The sequence below is a fragment of the Triticum dicoccoides genome, chromosome 2A (assembly GCF_002162155.2).
Source record: "Triticum dicoccoides isolate Atlit2015 ecotype Zavitan chromosome 2A, WEW_v2.0, whole genome shotgun sequence".
Taxonomy (NCBI): Eukaryota; Viridiplantae; Streptophyta; class Magnoliopsida; order Poales; family Poaceae; genus Triticum; species Triticum dicoccoides.
Window position 1 is genome coordinate 85,703,946 of NC_041382.1, and position 7,479 is coordinate 85,711,424.

General features: G+C 47.9%; 1 pseudogene; it reads right to left on the reverse strand.

Annotated features, from left to right (window-relative positions):
• Window positions 1-6,921: 6,921 nt before the first annotated feature.
• LOC119357663 overlaps window positions 6,922-7,479 on the reverse strand; it is a 1,362-nt pseudogene continuing 804 nt past the window's right edge.

Sequence of the window (7,479 nt, forward strand, 5' to 3'; positions counted from 1 at the left end):
CACTTGCAAAAGTGAGATCTGATGGAGATAATAAGATAAATATTTTTGGTATTTTTATGATATAGATTGTAAAGTAAAATAGATTGGAAACTTATATGATAAAAGATAGACCCGGGGGTCATAGGTTTCACTAGTGGCTTCTCTCAAGATAGCATATTCTATGATGGGTGAACAAATTACTGTCGAGCAATTGATAGAAAAGCGAATACTTATGAGAATATCTAGGCATGATCATGTATATAGGCATCACGTCCGTGACAAGTAGACCGAAACGATTCTGCATCTATTACTATTACTCCACACATCGACCGCTATCCAGCATGCATCTAGAGTATTAAGTTCATAAGAGCAGAGTAACTCATTAGGCAAGATGACATGATGTAGAGGGATAAACTCAAGCAATATGATATAAACCCCATCTTTTTATCCTCGATGGCAACAATACAATACGCTGCCCCTGCTGTCACTAGGAAAGGACACCGCAAGATTGAACCCAAAACTAAGCATTTCTCCCATTGCAAGAAAGATCAATCTAGTAGGCCAAACCAAACTGATAATTCAAAGAGACTTGCAAAGATAACCAATCATACATAAAAGATTCTAGAGAAGAATCAAATGTTGTTCATAGATAATCTTAACCATAAACCCACAATTCATCGGATCTTGACAAACACATTGTAAAAAGAATTACATCGAATAGATCTCCAAGAAGATCGAGGAGAACTTTGTATTGAGATCCAAAGAAAGAGAAGAAGCCATCTAGCTAATAACTATGGACCCGAATGACTCACACATCATCGGAGAGGCCATGGAGTTGATGTAGAGGCCCTCCATGATCGATTCCCCCTCCGGAGGAGCTCCGAAAAAGGTCCCAAGATGCGATCTCACGGGTACAGAAGGTTGCGGCGGTGGAAATATGTGTGTGTGTGTGTGTGTGTGTGTGTGTGTGTGTGTGTGTGTGTGTGTGTGTGTGAGAAAGAAGTAGGTCGGTGGAGCTGCGAGGGGCCCACGAGGGTGGGGGGCGCTCCCAGGGGGGCAGACGCATCTCCCTGCCTCATGGCCGCCTCGCTTCTTTCTTGACATCTACTCCTAGTTCTCTGGATCATGTTTGTTCCAAAAATGACTCTCCCGAAGGTTTCATTTCGTTTGGATTTCGTTTGATATTCCTTTTCTGCAAAATAATGAAATAGTCAAAAAAACAGCAATTTGCGCCGGGCCTTTGGTTAGTAGGTTAGTCCCAAAAATAATAATAAAAAGGTATATTCAAGCCCATTAAACATCCAAAACGAATAATATAATAGCATGGAACAATCAAAAATTATAGATACGTTGGAGACGTATCAAGGTAGCCGACGAGCCTGATGTAGCCGTCCCGACGCAGTCGAGGACGAGGCCGGCGAGGTAGACTGTCGGGCCGCCGTGCAGACGCGGCGGATGCAAGTGACGTGGATCGATGGGTGGGCCGACGCGCGAGCGACAACTATGATTGACCGTCGCATGGCGCGAGGCCGCTAGGTCGGGGCGATGCAGGAGTCCTGGTCGGAGCAGGGTGGTGACGACCGGCGCAGGGCGACAGACAGACTGACGCGCGGATGGCGACTGCCTTGACGGGCCACCTCGGCGCGCGTGTCCGTCGTGTCGAAAGAGAGGCCGGCCGGTCGCGTCGGTGTTGGAGTAGAGATGCACCGGGGTCAAGGACGGCGACGGGCGACGTAAACCGATCAATATTAGATCGAAAACCCCCCAAAAAAATGCCGATCAAAGCGATCGGCGAGAGAGCGAAAAAACCCGAAGTAAGGGATCGGGAAAAAGACTCTTTAGGGCAGCCGACGAACACGGCCGGCGGACTAACCCTAGGTACAAGCGGCGCGGCCCCTGGCGGCGGTCATGGAGGCCGACCGTCCAGGGGGCGGCGTGCGGGTGCGGTTTGGATCGTGATTAGGCTGATACCATGTTAGAAGGGGGAAAAAGGATTAATGGAATTGTTGTTTATATTGTTTAAGCCTCGTGGACATATATATAGGAGTATATGATCTATTTGGAGTACAAGACAAGCCAGAATACTTTCTAATTTATCATATATTTCCTAATACAATTACGGTACTCAACAATTCAAATGCTTGGGCCTGACTTGACCGAACCGGAGTCCAAACCGCCTCCTGCTAGAACACCAAAATTCCAGTCGTTATATATGTGTATAAATACGAGCACAATATTATATAGGGTGTGACTAGGGCGCATTTAAATGTAACATAATTATGTCACATCTAAAATGACATCATCAATCTTTTTTTAATCTATCAGCAACTATTTGTTTGTTTCCGTCCGATCGCTAAGTCGCTCACGTAGACGTAGCCAACGTCCAGCCCAACTGTTTATTTCTCACGATCATTAGTCCAGCCCAACTGTTTGTTTCTCACGATACTAATGTCTGCTCAAAGGAAAACAACGATTGTGAAAAGCAACGATCGGTTGTATCACACAAGAAAAAGCACAGAAGTGTGTAAGTCCCAAAAAAGCATCTACACGAGCACTAAAAATATATATTTTTTATTTCAAAACGTGAAACTGCATCTGGGGTAAAAAGCTTATATTTTCAAGTAGATATTTAATAAAAGTAAATGCATTTATGCAGTATTATGTACTAATTTGAAAAATGTTCACAAAACTTTGCAAGTAAAAAAATTGTTCACGAGCTGAAAAATGTTCGTGATTTAAAAAAATCAAGAAATTGAAAAAAGTTCACGGAATTAAAAATATTTGTGATTCCAGAAAATTTCATGAGTTCAATGTTTTTGTGGATTCAAAAAATGGTCGTCAATTTGGAGCCCAGTTGCGAGTTACAAATGACGACTTGCAATTGAGGTGGACTTATAATTGACGTGGCAACAAAAAAAACTTCAAAGCCTAGTTGCAAGTCGATGGTGACCTTGCAATTTGGGCAACCACAAAAAATTCAAGCCCACTTGCAAGTGAAGAGTGGAATTACGACTAAGTGTGACAAAAAAAGGGTGAGCCACATTGCGAGTCCAGGGCAGACTTGCAATTGGGCGCGAATAAAAAAGGCCAGTCCCAATTGCGAACCAAGGGTTGGCTTGCAACCGAGGCAGCAACAACTACATTCCTAGTTGCGAGTCGTGGTGGGCTTGAAGCCGGGATGAGAACAAACTACGCGCTCAGTTGCAAGTCGAGGGTGGAGTTGTAACTGGGAAGACAAACACACTACACGCTCAGTATGGTTGACATGCAACTCGGGTCACTATGAAAAAGTATGATGCGTCCTAATTTTGAGTCGATGGCTGGCTTGCAATTGGGCCCCTGCAAACATACATCCTCGTCCTAGTTGTGAGTCGATGATTGACTTGCAACTGCCCCCCTACAAACGTATGCCCCCTAGTTGCGAGTCGATGATTGACTTACAACTAGGCCCTTACAAACATACCCCCCTAGTTGCGAGTTGATGGTTGACATGCAACTGGGGCCACTACAAAAAAGTATGACACGTACTAGTTGCATGTCGATGGTTCACTTGCAACTGGATCCCTATGAACATACGCTCATCCTAGTTGTGAGTCGATGGTTGACTTGCAACTGGGCACCTACAAACATAGGCCCCCCTACTTGCGAGTCGATGGTTGACTTACAACTGAGCCCCTACAAACATACGTCCCCCTAGTGGCGAGAGGATGGTTGACATGCAACCGGGGAAACTACAAAAAGTATGATGTGTCCCAGTTGCGAGTCGATGGTTGACTTGCGATTGAGTCCCATAAACACACGCCCCCTAGTTGCGAGTCGATGGTTGACTTGCGATTAAGCCCCATAAACACACACCCCCTAGTTGCGAGTCGATGGTTGACATGCAACTCGGGTCACTACAAAAAAGTATGACGCGTCCTAGTTGCGAGTCAATGGTTGACTTGCAACTAGGCCCCTACAAACATACACCACCTAGCTGCGAGTTGATGGTTCACATGCAACTGGGGCCACTACAAAAAAAAAATAATGCGTTCTAGTTTGGAGTCGATGTTTGACTTGCAACTGGGCCCCTATAAACATACATCCCCCGCCTAGTTGCGAGTCGATGATTGACTTGCAACTGGGCCCTTACAAACATACGCCCCTAGTTGCGAGTCGATGATTGACTTGCAACTAGGTCCTTATAAATATACGCCGCCCTAGTTGTGTGTTGATGGTTGACATGCAACTGGGCCACTAAAAAGAGTACGACTCGTACTAGTTGCATGTCGACGGTTCACTTGCAACTGGACCCCTACGAACATACACTCACCCTAGTTGCAAGTCGATGGTTGACTTGCAACTGGGCGCCTACAAACATAGGCCCCCCTACTTGCGAGTCGATGGTTGACTTGCAACCGAGCCCCTACTAACATATGTCGTCCTAATTGCGAGACGATGGTTGACATGCAACTCCGAAAACTACAAAAAAAGTACGACGTGTCCCAGTTGTGAGTCGATGGTTGACTTGCAACTGTGCCCCTACAAACATACGTACCCCTTAGTTGCGAGTCGATGGTTGACATGCAACTAGGGCCACTACAAAAAAGTACGACACGTCCTAGTTGCGAGTCGATGGTTAACTTACAATTGGGCCCCTACAACACATGCCCTCCCCTAGTTGTGATTCGATGGCTGACATGCAACTAAGGCTACTACAAAAGTACGATGCGTCCTAGTTGCGAGTCGATTGTTGACTTGCAATCAGGCCTCTACAAACATAGCCCCCCTAGTAGCGATTCGATAGCTGACATGCAACTGGGGCCACTACAAAAAAGTACAACGCGTCCTAGTTGTGTGTTGATGGTAGATATGCAAACGGGCCCCTACAAATATATGTCTCCCCTAGTTGCGAGTCGATGATTGACATGCAATTGGGCAACTACAAAAAAGTATGACGCGTCGGTTGACTTGTAACTGGGCCCCTACAAACATACGCCCCCTAGTTGCGAGTTGATGGTTGATTTGCAACTAGGGCCCTACAAACATACGCCCCCTAGTTGCGATTTGATGGAAGGCTCTCAACTGCCTCTCCTCCCTACGAACATACGTCCCCCCTAGTTGCGAGTTGATGGTTGACTTGCAACTGGGGCAACTACAAGAAAATCGATTTTCGAGATGGCTACATGCAAATGAGGCGACTACAAAAACTACAAATAGCTCTATTCCGGAGCCGAGGAGTTTACATACAAACTAAAATTGGGGAAATTTTATTTCTGTGAAAAAACAACTAGGAAAACACTTGCATATGCAGTATACAAAAAATTAAACATGGAAAAAAGAGTGCATAAAAAATAGGGGAAAACAAAAAAATGTGCCCAACAGCCATCTCTGAGCCACAGACCGGCCAAATCAGGCCGTCTCCTTCGGATTTGAAACAAAACAATAGAAAAATGGAATAACAGGGGGTGACAACTCGAGGGAGGCTACCGTATCGATGTAATATATTCTCTGCTAGACCCGTCGTATGCGAAAAATAGCCCAACACAAACAAAGGCAACGCCGGCTCAACAAAAAAGAAAAAAAGGGCAAAAAACAGTCCCGCTCCGGTCCAGGCCTCCCGGTCCAGACTCTACAACGCGGCGCGGATCGATTACGGGCGATCACTCGAGCGCGAAAAATAAAGACACAATAGATCGGACAGATGGACATCTAGATGTGAGATCATTAAATTTTATTCAGATGTGTTTTAGTAATCCCGCTCAAAAAAGAAAAAAACACACAAACACGGAAATGACCGAAAAACACATGGACAAGGATGCGCAGATCACTCGTGCTGGGACAAACAACAACACGTGAGCCGTGCTAAAAAAAATATGAATTTTGAAAATTGCATATAAATATATATAGAGAGAGGGAAAAAAATGAACATCGCAGTCTAAAAACAAAAAGGAAAAGCCAAGACTAAAACACACAATCACAAGAGAGGGCAAAAAAAACACGATGCCAAAGAGCAGCAGGCCACCAGGGGCAACAACGAGCTGTGAATAGGAGCAGGCCGCCAGCAGTATAAAGCAGCACACGCTCAGCCCACACAAGAACAAAGCCACGACCGTGCAAAGACAACACATGGCAAGAAAAAAACAAGTGCAGTACAAATCTTAGAGCCTTCAGATCATGTGGTGGAGAGGTTAGATGTGACATAGTTAATTTTCATCTAGATGTGAGTTAGCCAATCCGTATTATATATATATATAACCCATCAGAACCTGCACATGTTCATCTAAAAGAAGAAGAAGAAGAAGAGAACCTGCTCATATTTGAATGCCGATCTTTTGCAGCTTATGATACTGGGGGTGATATTTACTCTGGAACTATAACTCGTCTTTCCATAAAGGCACATTGATTCAATTAACGAAAAAGGGTTTCCCCCGCTTTATAGATAAAGCACCAACACCAACACAAGTGAGTAAGATACAAACGCACACCACCACCACACTCAACGGACACACCCAAGACGAGATACAAAGGTGCCGAGCACCGAACACATCACCCCAACGACGACTAAGCACCCTAATGATAAGCCGAAAACCACCATGAAGATGAACAATCGATCGAGGAGCGATGAGCCGGACACGACCAAAGCGGGGACTCCAAGACGACGCCCTCAAGAAGGATACGACCTTAGAAAGTCGTCATCGTCTGATCTAGAAGATCAAGTTTTCACCCAGAGTGACGCGTAGGAGGTGGGAGCACCACGACGAAGCCTGCAGGGAGGGGAACGACGTCCGCGGACGCCACCTCCGTCGGCCAGTACCGGGACTGGTCAAGTGGTGAACCCCGGTGCTCCAACCTCTCCGTAGCAACCCCGCTCCGCCAACCACCCGCAGCCATGCCGCCCAAGCGACCGTGGCTGCCCGCCCGCACCCGAGCCGCGCGCTCAGCCCACGACCAACGTGCCTCTCACCGCCAGAGCCGCCGCTCTGCCTCCAGACCGCCCTGATGAGCACCAAAGGCCGAGACTTTGAGCAAATCCACACCCAAACTGCCTCCGAGACCGCCGGCCAACCACCTCCGCCTCGAGCAACGCCGGAACCGAGAACACATGAGGATGGGGAAGGGGGGAGGGGGAGGAATGGCCCACGACCATGACGGGCAACCACTTGGGCCGGTGACGGGTAGCTCCGCAGCGGAGCTCCCGTCCTTCCAACCAGCTCCCCGCCCCGAAACCACCGGTTTCGCCCCACCCTGCCATAGGTCCGGCCCCGCGCGAGACCACGGCAGCGGCCCATGGCCGGAGCAGAGGAAGCAGAGCGCTCGCCGCCACGTCCATGGATGACCACCGGAGGGATCTCCCGTGCCGTACGACGCCGACCAGCCGCAAGGGCCCGACCGGGCAGCGGCGCACACATCCACCAGCTGCCGCGCCGCCCCCCCCCCTCCCGCCCACGAGCCATGGCAGGAGAGGCCGACCGCGACCCAGGTCGCCCGCGGCCCGCGGCTCCGGAGGCGGATCTGGGC